The 13119-nt window shown below is 33.6% G+C and overlaps 1 long non-coding RNA gene and 1 pseudogene across 2 annotated transcripts; one reads left to right on the forward strand and one right to left on the reverse strand.

Annotated features, from left to right (window-relative positions):
- Positions 1-903: 903 nt before the first annotated feature.
- On the forward strand, positions 904-11053 carry LOC107715071 (GTP-binding protein 1-like; annotated as a pseudogene).
- LOC107715072 (uncharacterized) lies at positions 5967-8080 on the reverse strand. Of its 2 annotated transcripts, none has more exons than XR_001637062.1 (3): positions 7994-8080; positions 7720-7829; positions 5967-6040 (listed from the first exon to the last, which is right to left on the reverse strand). It is a non-coding gene; the product is annotated as an uncharacterized LOC107715072 (long non-coding RNA). The 2 variants fall into 2 exon arrangements; XR_001637061.1 differs by having other exon boundaries at positions 5968-6040; positions 7740-7829.
- Positions 11054-13119: the final 2066 nt, after the last annotated feature.

Here is a 13119-nt window from a genome sequence, read left to right on the forward strand (position 1 = left end):
ATACATACATACATACATACATACACACACACACACACACATACACACACATATATACATATATATATATATAGTTTAATAGTTTATACAGTTGATAAAATAATAGCTTGTGAATTAATTAACAATCTAAAAAGTCAAATATAAAAATATAAACAAATAAAAAGTATTATATGTGCCAATATACTTCCAGTGCAGTAACTTTACCTTATATATTAAATAAATACCTTTTTTTTTTAAGTATATTAAGGTATAATTTATAAACACTATATACATATGTTGATAAAATAATAGTTCATGTAACTTTATACATTTAAATTATTATATTATATTATATTATATTATATTATATTATACCGAATATATTGTACCGAAATACTTCCAATTCACGGCACAACACTGCCACCTAGTGTTCATACTCTCCAGAACCTCCTAGAGGCCTTTTTTCAATAGCAATGTTTATGCGAAAAGAAGAAGGGGGGGAAAAAACAAAAATAAATAAATTTGCTACTTATAATATGCTTGTTATTCCAATCTCTTGTCTTGATTATATGTCTATCGATACATATCGCAATCATATATAACATTTAAAAATGTTAATTTATGGCTTCTAGAGAGACTTGTTCTGACTTGCCTGCTTGCACTTTTATGTAATGATGTGAATTAATTATTACCAAGTAGGCGTGTCTTGATGGATGTCCTGTTCCGGCGTCTACACGAGTACGAGTTGAGGGATAAGCACATTACATCTAACTTTCTTTCTTTTCTTTTCTTTAAATTTATAATTAAGTTTTCAGACTTGCATTGTTAATTATTCATGAGTAGGCGTCTCTCTCCAGAGCTCGTTTAAAATGCATAAATTACTTGCACATAACTAATTAATTATTCACGAGTAGGCGTGTATCCCAGAGGCCCCTTATTCCTCATACAAAAAGTGCATGTAAACTAGTTGAGAGTTGAAACGAAACTTACTCTAGTTTTAGAACCGAAAAACAAAACTTCACTGGATCAATCTCTTTTCCAGACGCAGGCTGGAGGAGCACATGGCGGCGACGGAGAGCAGCTTAAGCCCGGCGGTGGAGTCGGTTGTGCCGGCATGTATGTTCGCTCCTGACCCGGGCTGCGCGGAGGATTCGCCCAGCGCTGAGCGCAGCGACGCCGGCGACAACCAGAACGGAGAGGCCGAGGATCATTTAGACCTCACCAGCAAGGTGGCTCTCAGGCCTAAGGGTTCGTTTGAACACTTCTCTGTGTGCAGGAACCATTACAAGAGTTTATTTGATAAATGCGTGGTGTTTAAACCCATTTAACAACTTTGAATTCAAAGCAAACGCGCTGCGCGAGTGACACGTTGGCTGTGCATGTGAACGCCAGCTGGCACTGCAACAACTCTGTACTGTACTCAACTGTACTGACCCCAGACTTATGTGCATGTGTGCGATCAAACCTGACCATGAGTAACATTGTGATAGAGTGAATTTAAGGTTGTTGCACTTTTAATGGATGTAAAACTGCAATAAAAAGTGCAACATGAAAAAGCACAGTTTTTGCTACAAATACTGATTTGTAAGTGACTAAAAATTATTTTGACACTCTTAAGTCACGCTTAAAAGTATTCATTAGATTTGATTATATTTATAATTATAAAATATGAAACCAAATTTTTTACTTTTTTTTTCAAATTATTACATTTATTTTCAAATTAATTTGCCAGTTTTCAAGCTTAATGTTTTTATGGATGTTTTATGTTTTTAGAGTTTATAATAATAAAAATAAATTCTTACATTTAATTAAATAAAATGGAATTATTAAATTACAGATAGACTGTTTGAAAATAGGTTTACTTGCAAAAATGGTTCAGAAAAGTTAAGTTATAGCTTGCTGTCTAAAGCAGTAGAATTCATTTTATTTAAATAATTTTAATAATTAAAAACTAACCAAACTACTTTTTATAAAAGTTATTCATTCATTTATTCCAAATAATTTTTGGAGTCACTGTATATATAGATACAGAATATATGGAATGCATACCAGTATATTGGTATCTTCAATAGAGTTAGTCATAGCCTGCTGTCTAAAACAGTGAAATTCATTTTATTTAAATAGATTTTTGTTTTAATCATTTAAAACATAAACGTTTTGCAAAAAAAAAAGTTTGAAAAGCGTGCTTGTGCTATCATTAAAACTAAAATAGAATAGATTTAATATTTTGTAATCCAGTTTAATGGCATTCGTACACTTCTAAGTTTTGAAACTCTGCAGGACACCGGCCCTCCAGGACCGAGTTTGGACAGCCCTGCTGTAAAGAGATATTAAATATATGGAATGCATACCAAAATTTTGACGTTTTAATATATTAAAATACATGTTCAACAAATATCTCGTTCTTCTTCTATAAGTACATTTAACAGTACTTTTATTATTGTTGTTAACTGTCCTCAGTTTGCACTGGTCAGCCCTACAGGAGAGCAATATGAGTGTTTACAAAAGCAGCTGCGAGAACGAATAGAGGAAGGATGCGGAGAAACCATCTATGTGGTCGGAATGGGAACAGGTGAGACGTGAAAACATTTATTTTAAATGTAAATAATATTTCAATATATTACTATTTTTACTATATTAAATAAATGCAACCTTGGTAAGCATGAGGGATGTCTTTCAAAAACATTAAAACATTTTTTACAAAACTTTGAACATTTTTATTTAATAGACAAAAACACTGCTTTAGCAAAAGACACCATGCAATAGCGACCTGCAAAAAAAAAAGTTTGAAAAGCGTGCTTGTGCTATCATTAAAACTAAAATAGAATAGATTTAATATTTTGTAATCCAGTTTAATGGCATTCGTACACTTCTAAGTTTTGCTTAAGTGTCCAAATTCTTTTTGGGGTCACTGTAAAGCAGGGCTGTCCAAACTCGGTCCTGGAGGGCCGGTGTCCTGCAGAGTTTAGCTCCAACCTGCCGCGGAGAAACCATCTATGTGGTCGGAATGGGAACAGGTGAGACGTGAAAACATTTATTTTAAATGTAAATAATATTTCAATATATTACTATTTTTACTATATTAAATAAATGCAACCTTGGTAAGCATGAGGGATGTCTTTCAAAAACATTAAAACATTTTTTACAAAACTTTGAACATTTTTATTTAATAGACAAAAACACTGCTTTAGCAAAAGACACCATGCAATAGCGACCTTGTGACCTCTAAGGTCAAAGGTTGTTAATGTGTCTTGTTTTGACCAGATTTTGTACTTTTGCCCATCTGTCATATTTATTCTTGTATTTTCAAGCCTTTTTTGCCATAATTTCAGAAACTGATTTTGACTTTCCCAGACGTAAATGTCCTATTAAGAAGTGTTGATAAATTCTTGGTGTCTCTGTCTCTCAGACGGTGGTGATTATGGTCTGGATGAGCGGGATATGGAAGCATCTGTCGCTACAGTGCAGTCACTTTGTGAACAGGTTGATGCTGACCTGATTCTGCTGAGAGAGAGGACAGAAACAGCAGGACATCTCCGCGATTATCTCATCCGTCGTCGAGTGGGAGAGGCAGACTTCCTGGAAGTCAGGTTTGAAGATGTTTTACAAAGAAATTATGTTAAAAATTATAATTTGTTTGCTTAAAATCATTTCTTTTTTCAGAGTGGCAGTCGTAGGTAATGTAGACGCTGGTAAAAATACACTTTTGGGTGTCCTAACCCATGGTGAACTTGACAACGGTCGTGGATTCGCCCGCCAGAAGCTATTCCGCCACAAACACGAGATGGAGAGCGGCCGGACGAGTAGCGTCGGTAATGACATCCTGGGTTTCGACCAGGAGGGGCAGGTGGTCAACAAACAGGACAGCCATGGAGGCAGCCTGGACTGGACCAAAATATGCGAGAGGTCATCGAAGGTCATCACTTTCATCGACTTGGCGGGCCACGAGAAGTACCTGAAGACCACCGTATTTGGCATGACTGGTCACCTGCCGGATTTCTGCATGCTAATGGTGAAAGGGAGTAGGTGTGCCACAGGTGTATGTACTCGGCGGTTTCAAGTTTTATGAATTCTGTCTTTTTCTGTATCGCAAAGGTGGGAAGTAATGCAGGAATCATTGGCATGACTAAAGAGCACCTCGGTCTCGCTCTGGCCCTCAACGTTCCTGTTTTTGTAGTTGTAACAAAGATAGACGTGTCCCGCTAACATCTTACAAGGTAATGTGACTCATTTTACTACAGAAGTTTTATCAACAGCATTTGTGACATAATGTTAATCAGTACTAATTTACAGAAATAATTTTTAATATATAGAATAGACATTTTGTAAGATACTAGGTGCCCACAAATTTTTGCAGATGTTGTGTTTTTTATTTTAATGTTTTTATTTTTACACATGTTATACTATAACCAATATGATAGTATAAATCAGCGGTTCCCAATCCCCCCCCTGCATATTTTGCATGTCTCGCTTAGTTAACACACCTGATTCAGATAACCAGCTCTTTAGAAGAGAGCAACGTGCATGAACTGTGTTCCGATTGATATGATCCCTATACAGTGTTCATTGCTCCCTATTCCCTGAGCAGGGGAAATCCGTTTAAGTTTTCTTCTCTTCGGAACATTCATTCATGGATTTGCGCTGCGCCGCTGCCTGCAGTGTCTTCACACACAGACGAGTGTGACATCATATACCTCTGTAAATAAATACAATTTAAATTCACGTCTCGCACACTTTAATGCCCTTTAAATGGAACATACTGTATACAGTACACTCGTTTCGAACTGGAATCATGGCGGAATATCCGGTGATGTCCACTTCGCAGGGCACTTACGTTCGAATAGAACAGACGTCGTACGTAATAAGAGATACATACGAAATGTGCAGAGCAGGGGGGCGCGAGGACTGGGATTGGGAAACGCTGGTATAAATCTACAAATTTTTTTTTTTTAAGATTTATTTTTGTAATTTGAGTGTATTATACTATGACTTCTCTGTGTGGATGAACTTACACACTAGTGGTGTAATTCCTGCATGTTTGTGTAATATACGCAAGAATACTTCCTGGTATCCTTGCGCATATTGTGCAAATGTTATTGGGATTTTTGAGTTTGGAAGTTATAACATGTAACGAAATTAAAGTTAAAATTATTTCCTGGTTTAATCAACAATATCCCGCACATGCCTACAGTGTATGTTTTTTTTATAGACAAATTTTGTGTGGTTTCGCGTTGCAGAGACGCTAAAGTTATTACAAAGTTTACTCAAGTCTCCAGGATGCAGAAAAATTCCAGTTTTGGTGCAAAACAAGGATGATGTCATTGTTACAGCCTCAAACTTCAGCTCAGAAAGGTAATTTTACTGAAACTTTACATAAACTTACACTTAAGTTGAGCCTTTCACTTTTTTGACTTAGCAATCAAGATGCTTTTTTGCCCAAAGAACCTTTGTAAGCGTAAACCTCAAACAAGGTATTAATATCATCTGTAGTAATGAGAGCAAATTAAACCAAAGCATTATTTTTGTGTGTAGGATGTGTCCGATTTTCCAGATCTCAAATGTGACGGGTGAAAACATGGACTTGTTGAAAATGTTCCTGAACTTGCTGTCTCCCAGAACGACGTTTAAAGACGACGAGCCGCCAGAGTTTCAGATTGACGACACATATTCAGTGCCGGTACGACACATACTGCCTTTGTACTTCTGTCTACCTCTTTCTCAATCATTTAAACCTCTCGTATGTTCCTCAGGGTGTAGGTACTGTAGTATCAGGGACTACTTTACGTGGATTAATACGGCTGAATGACAAGCTGCTCCTCGGTCCGGATCCTCTGGGTCTTCATCCACATCACCGTCAAATCCATCCACCGCAAGCGCATGGCTGTTAAAGAAGTGCGCGGCGGGCAGACAGCCTCATTCGCTCTGAAGAAGATCAAGCGTTCGTCGATCAGGAAGGGGATGGTGATGGTGTCGCCCCGCCTCAACCCACAGGCATGCTGGGAGTTTGAGGCAGAGATTCTCGTACTGCACCATCCAACGACGATATCGCCGAGATACCAAGCTATGGGTGAGTAGGCAAGACAAATGTTAAATATTTTGACTGAATTTTTGTTACTCATGATATTAAATAGGCCTACTTAACATTATTTTTAATATAGTCTGTTAAACATTTAATAAAAAAGATTAGCATAAATATTTGACTGAATTTTTGATATTGAAACTTAACTTTTTTATGTAGTTTAAAATATTTAATCAAAAGATTAAAAATAAATATTAGACTGGATATTTGTTTATTATAAACGTTAATTAAGATTTTTTTTTTTTTTATGTAATCTATATTAAACTTTTTTTTAAAGATTTAAAATGATTTTTTTGTTTCTTGTGATATTTAAAACATTTGCTTGTTGTATAATATATATTGAACATATAAACTATTGAAATAAAAAATAAACAAAAACATCCAAATTAAGATATTTGGATTTTTAATGCAGCAAATATTTATTTAGCATTTTATTTTTCCAAATATCTAAATATTAAATAACTTTGTTCGCATATTTAAGTGAAATTTAAATAAATAGTAATATGTATATATATATACACACTAATTTGAAATGAAATAAATTTACTATTAAAAAATTTAATAGTGAAAAAAACTATTAAAAATATATGAGCAATTTTTAACTAAATAAAAAATAAAAAATATGTATTAATACATTTATTTATAATTTATATAAAAACAATTTATGATATAGACATTTTTGTCAGATACAGAGGATATTTAAATTTTGACAGATAATTCTGTTTCACGTGCTTACACTTTTATTTCATGTTATAACCAGTATAATAAGTATAGATCTACAGGTTTACCTTTATAAAATTGGGTATCAGAAATGATAACTGAATGTTTGTATTGGGAAAAACTGCTGTTGTTGTACTGAAGAAAAAGTATTTAAAAAGATACATTTAACATTACGGGGGGATACACACATTTAGGCAGATGATTTTGTTTCAGTTTACTATATTTTTTACATTTTTATTTTGTGTTTTATAATATTGTTGTTACCCAATATTATAGTATAAATCTACACTGTTTTACCTTAACGAAATGTAATATACATATACATAAAGAAATGAATTCCCTGTTTGATTTTGGGGAAATTAACCCTTATATTATGTGCTCCCAATATTGGCTTCTAATATCAATGCTTTTGTTTTACTGAAGGAGAGGTATGCAGCAAATATTTATTTAGCATTTTATTTTTCCAAATATCTAAATATTAAATAACTATGTAATATATAAATAACAAATTTTACTTAAATATGTCAACAATAATATATATATATATATATATATATATATATATATATTATTGTTCGCATATTTAAGTGAAATTTAAATAAATAGAAATATATATATATATATACACACTACTGTGCATAATATTGTTGTTACCCAATATTATAGTATAAATCTACACTGTTTTACCTTAACGAAATGTAATATACATATACATAAAGAAATGAATTCCCTGTTTGATTTTGGGGAAATTAACCCTTATATTATGTGCTCCCAATATTGGCTTCTAATATCAATGCTTTTGTTTTACTGAAGGAGAGGTATAAAAAAGATGTAATATTTAAATAGAAATTGTATCTAAAAAGATATTGTATCATAGTTCACTGTGGCAGTATCAGACAGACGGCCACCATTATCGGCATGAACAAAGACTGTTTACGGACGGGGGACAAAGCCAGCGTACACTTCCGCTTCATCAAGACCCCCGAGTACTTTCACACGGACCAGAGACTCGTCTTCAGAGAGGGCAGGACCAAGGCCGTGGGCACCATCACTAAGGTCAGAGGTCACAAAAACATTCACCCTATATATACATATATATGGTTTCTTGAGATTTATCCAACTGGAAATTGTTATTGAATTGGTTTTACTTTAGAGATGTCAGTCATGCTTTTTTTTATAATGTCAGCCAATAAAGTATATAAAGAGATGTGTTACCTTCCAGCATGAGTCATAAAAGCTGGCGATGCGTTTCCTTCTGAAACTCCTGTCTGTTGTCTTCGCTTGTACGACAGCTGCTTCAAAGCAAGCCTCCGGCCAAGATGCAGTCTACCAAGAAAACCTCGTCACAGGTGGAAGGCTCTTCATCAGCCTGCGAGGAAAGCACACAGATGGGAGGAAGCCCTCAAATGGGACAACTGGTGAGAGGCAGCAATAAATCCATAAATAATGGATAAAATAATTGTACAAACTGTACGTACAGATATTTTATTATATATTGTAAAAATGTTACAAATCAAGTCAATAATAATAGTAATAATAATACTAATATTGCATAATATTTAAATTTTACACACACACACACGCACACATTTTATTATTATATTTTAATTTGTATTATGCTTGGCATTAAATCATTTTCTCTCACTTGGTTCCATATTGTTCCTTATATACTCTTTTTCCACTTATAGTTCACTTATACTGCATATAATATTCATCTTCAAACGTTCACGGACACTTATAGTCCTTGAAATTTCTCGACCCTTTTCACCCCCAATACACAAAAAACGGCCTTTTCTCTTCTCTCCTGTCCGTGGCTCAGTGCGGTAGACAGCAGGGGGCGAGGAGACACTTTGTACAGATCGAAACAAAGAGAATAAAGTTAAAAAAGCACGAGAAAGCAGTGTGAAGTGAAGATAAAATGGTTTAAAGCACATTAAGGTCAGACTCTTTAAGCTTCTTAAAATTTTAATTTGCTGTAGTGTAAATCGCAGAGGTATTAAGAGCATTACTTTCATGATTATAAAAGACATTAGAGTCTTAATGTAATGAATTAGCCTGATTTATTTCCTGAACAGTATTTGAATGAGACAAATCACTTCTGAAAAGCACATGACTCTTTCATTTAGACTTAACGGTTAATTAATTTTTCCATTAATGGTCACTGCAGACCAAATTCTGGGTTTTATTTCTTTGTAAGTAGTGTTCAAATAGTAAAGCTGTCCTTATTAACCATTATTGAGATGTTAAATTACAGGTTTACAAACAGAATCTATTGAAATTTACTCATTCAGTTATGTTTTAAATTGCCATTAGCTAAAAGATTGACAAAAAAAAAAAGATATCTACCAAAATTATAAAAAAAGCTTTAGCTGATAAACATAAAAGATAATTGTATTACATTTTTTGAATTTGAGTCCAAGTTTAATTTCTTTTGATAAAGAGAAAATTACAAAAAAATAAGAGAGAAATAAATAAATACATAATAAAAATAAGAATAATTCAGTATTTATTTATTTAATTGATGTATTTTACTTTTACTGTTATTCAAAAGTTTCCATTTCTGGAAAGAAAATAATACAATAAAATGTTAGAATATTAAATATATTTGGTTCATAATCTCTTTCAGTTGAATTTATTCAAATTTGTTTTAATAAAAGTATTTAATTGCCAATCATTTATTTAAAGGGGTCATATGATGCTATTTCAATTTTTCCTTTCTCTTTGAAGTGTTACAAGCTCTTGGTGCATAAAGAAGATCTGTAAAGTTGCAAAGACTAAAGTCTCTAGTAAAATAAATTCTTAAAATGAAAGGACAAGTTTCATTTATTTTGCTGAGGAGAAAATGACAAAAAAAAAAATTGTATTTATCTATTTTTTATAACTATGCAAACTGCCTTCATTTACAGTTTGTTACAACAGCACAATTTTGTTGAGGAAAAAACTTCAAACAACACTATTTTTATAGTGAGATTTGTATTTGATTTTGATTTGTATGAGTTTAACTTCAATCACAATTTTAATGTGCTTTTAACACAAAATTAGTAAAACAAATGACACTTAGACTTACATTTATTTAAAAGTGAAAATGACAATGAAAAAAATCTGTGTATTTACTTTTTACATTTATTTTATCTGTTATGCGTTTCTCTCCTACTCATGGAAATGACACGATTTTAACAAAAACTGATAAAAACACAACTAACATCTTTCGAATTGACATTGTGACAGCTGCCTTTTTTCATTTTTATTTTTTTACTTGGGGTCAAATAAAAAAATAACTTTAGTGAGGATCCAAAATCAGTTTTTTATCGTCTCTTTCAGTTGAAGTCTGGTGGAAGTGGTCGACGGCGTGGCGGCCAACGGCACAAAGGCAAATCAGCACTGAGCAGCACTGGAGCAACTACTTCAGCAGCTGGAGTGGGCAGCAACTGAGCTTCCTCCAGCTCTCTCACCCATCGCTAGTGGTCAGCTGACTGAACACCAGAGGGCAGTAAAGCCTTTTTTCTCTTTCACTCTGCCCTTTTTTTTCTTTCACTAAATCGGACTGAACTATTTCTCCCTAATTAGAAACGTTCATCTCCACTGACACAATCGTGCCAAAACCCTGACTGACAAGCAGCTGTTGTGTTCCTCATCCACCTGCTCTTTTTTTTTTTTTTTTCCTCACCCTTATCAAAACCCTTTTACTTAATATTCTGGAGTCTCAACATTTTGTAATAAACACCCCAAAATCCTGGAATTTTGTAGCCGGAATGTTTCCCCGAGGACCTAATTAAGCAGCCTACGACTGAATCCCTGTTTGTGTTCAGCGATTTTGCTATTTTTCATGTCATTTTCCTCCTTCAATTGAATTTGGCAAATGCTAACGCAGATGAAAGGGAGAAATCTGTTCTGCTTGTCAATCTCTCATGCCCCCTCATCCTCTTCTGATTTTAATGAGCGTCGTAGCTGCCGAGACGCGCAAAATCACGGCAGATAAAACTGGTCCCTCTTGGGGCGTCACAAATTAGGTGGCTTTCTGCTCTTCTGTATTGCTTTTTATTTCGTGACCTGGCATTACTTACAAAAGGTCTCACCTTTTCAATCGAGAAGTGTTTTATTATTATAATTTTTTTGTTGCTTAAAACAGGAAGCTAACTGAGATGACGTGGCATTTAGTTCGGATTTCCGTTGTCACTTTCTCATTAAACCTTATTTTCTGTCAATTCTTATTTATTCTAGACTCTTTTCATTGAATTGAGAGTAGACCTTGAATAAATTCAAACAAAATTACTAATTTACCCAAAAATGACAATTCAGTCATCATTTGTTCACCGTCATAATGTTCTAAATTAGTATGACTTTTTTTTTTGTTGCTATTTTCTGTGAAATTACAATAAATAGAAACTTTTATTATTATTTTGCCTCACAAAAGTGGTTTATAAATCTGGAAGCTCATTTCCGGCACAGGATAAAAAAATATGTAATAAAAAAGGTAATTGCGACTTTTTATCTCATGACTGGAATTGCGAGGGGAAAAAAATTATTCTCTGATTTGCGTTATATAAAGAGTTTAGATTTTGCAGATTTTTCTCTGAATTTGCATCATGCAATTCTGACCTTTTTCTCTGAATTCTGAGTTTACATATCTCAATTCTCGTTTTTTGTTCCACCATACAATAAAACATATTATAAAAAAAGGTAACTGTGATTTTTTATCTCACAAGTCTGCCTTTTTTGTTATTCTGAATTTATATTAGAATTGCGAGGAAAAAAAACTGAATTGTCAGATTTGCGAGATATAAACTCAGAATTCTGAAGGGAAAAAATCTGAATTGCGATATGTAAAGAGTTTAGATGTTGAAAATGTTGAAATTTTTTCTCTGAATTATGAATTTACATATCGCAATTCTGACTTTTTTCTCTGAATTCTGAGTTTACATATCGCAATTCTCGTTTTTTGTTCCACCATAAAATAAAACACACTATGAAAAAGATAATTGTGACTTTTTATGTCACGAGTCTGCCTTTTTTGCTATTCTGAATTTATAATACAATTGCAAGGAAAAAAAATCTGAATTGTCAGATTCGCGAGATATACAGAATTCTGAGAAAAAGTCTAAATTGCGATATATATATAAACTGAGTTCAGATTTTGCGAAATTAGAATTTTTTTCTCCGAACTCTGAATTTACATCACGCAATTCTGACTTTTTTTCTACGAATTCGTATTGCAATTTCTCAGAGTTTGCATTTTGCAATTCGGTTTTTGGTTTCCACCATGCAATAAAAAATACTGTAAAAAAAAAAGATAAATGTGACTTTTTATCTCACAAGTCTGCCTTTTGTCTCTCGCAATTGTGAATTATAAACTTGCAATTGCAAATTAACTTATAGCAATTCAGATTTTTTTTTCTCACAATTTGATTTAATAAACAATTCTGAGTTTATATCTCACAATTCTGGGTTTATCTCTAAAAAAAAAGTCTGAAATCAACCCTCTACATTGCGAGTAAATCACTCGCATATGCGACTAAATCTTCACTCTGGGCGACTAAATGATGTCTAATATTAGCCAATTGCTAATAAATTCTCAGATTTTACACGCCAGTGTGTGAGTTGGAGGCTAAGTATAAGTTTAGCGCAGATATATTTTCACTCGCCGAACACTCTCTGACTGAGTGCATCAGAGTTTCACTCTCCGCGAAACGATCTGTGCTGTTTTTCAGTTCATCTGAATGGCTGTGCAACGCGCCTGTATTTAACATACCGTAAACTCTACTGTGAAGGCGCACGACTCGCCGTCGCTTTGTTTCACAAACACACACAGCGAGAGAGGAGATATTTATAAAACTGTGCCATTTTACAAACAAATACATATATATATATATATCAGTCTGGCGAGTAAATAAAAAATGTACTAGCCAATGGCGATTCAATTGCAAGGTGTTCGTAGAGGGCTGGAAATGTCAGATATAAACTCTTGTGTTATATATAGCACTTTTGTGCTATATTTTACGTCTTCTCAAGTCGTACAGTAGCTTCATTTAAGAAACAACCTATATTTAAGTCGTTGTTTACTGATATTCTTCAGGAGATTTTGTTATTCAAGAATAATTTATACAAATTATAAGTTCATGTCTTATGGATCTAAGATGGACGTCAAGATTTTATAAAACTTTGGTTTGTTTCTTAACAAATGACTTCACAAGACTAGGGATTTATCTATAAATGTCATATGGACCACATTTATGGTGCTTTTGAAGCTTGAAAGCTTCAGTTCCCAGTGTAAATTGGAGTTATTCTTCTGTGAATCTAATATATATTTACATATCTGTGTGATGCCTGCTTGGGATTGCATT

The sequence above is a fragment of the Sinocyclocheilus rhinocerous genome, unplaced genomic scaffold (genome assembly GCF_001515625.1).
Source record: "Sinocyclocheilus rhinocerous isolate Xijiao unplaced genomic scaffold, SAMN03320098_v1.1 scaffold509, whole genome shotgun sequence".
Taxonomy (NCBI): domain Eukaryota; kingdom Metazoa; phylum Chordata; class Actinopteri; order Cypriniformes; family Cyprinidae; genus Sinocyclocheilus; species Sinocyclocheilus rhinocerous.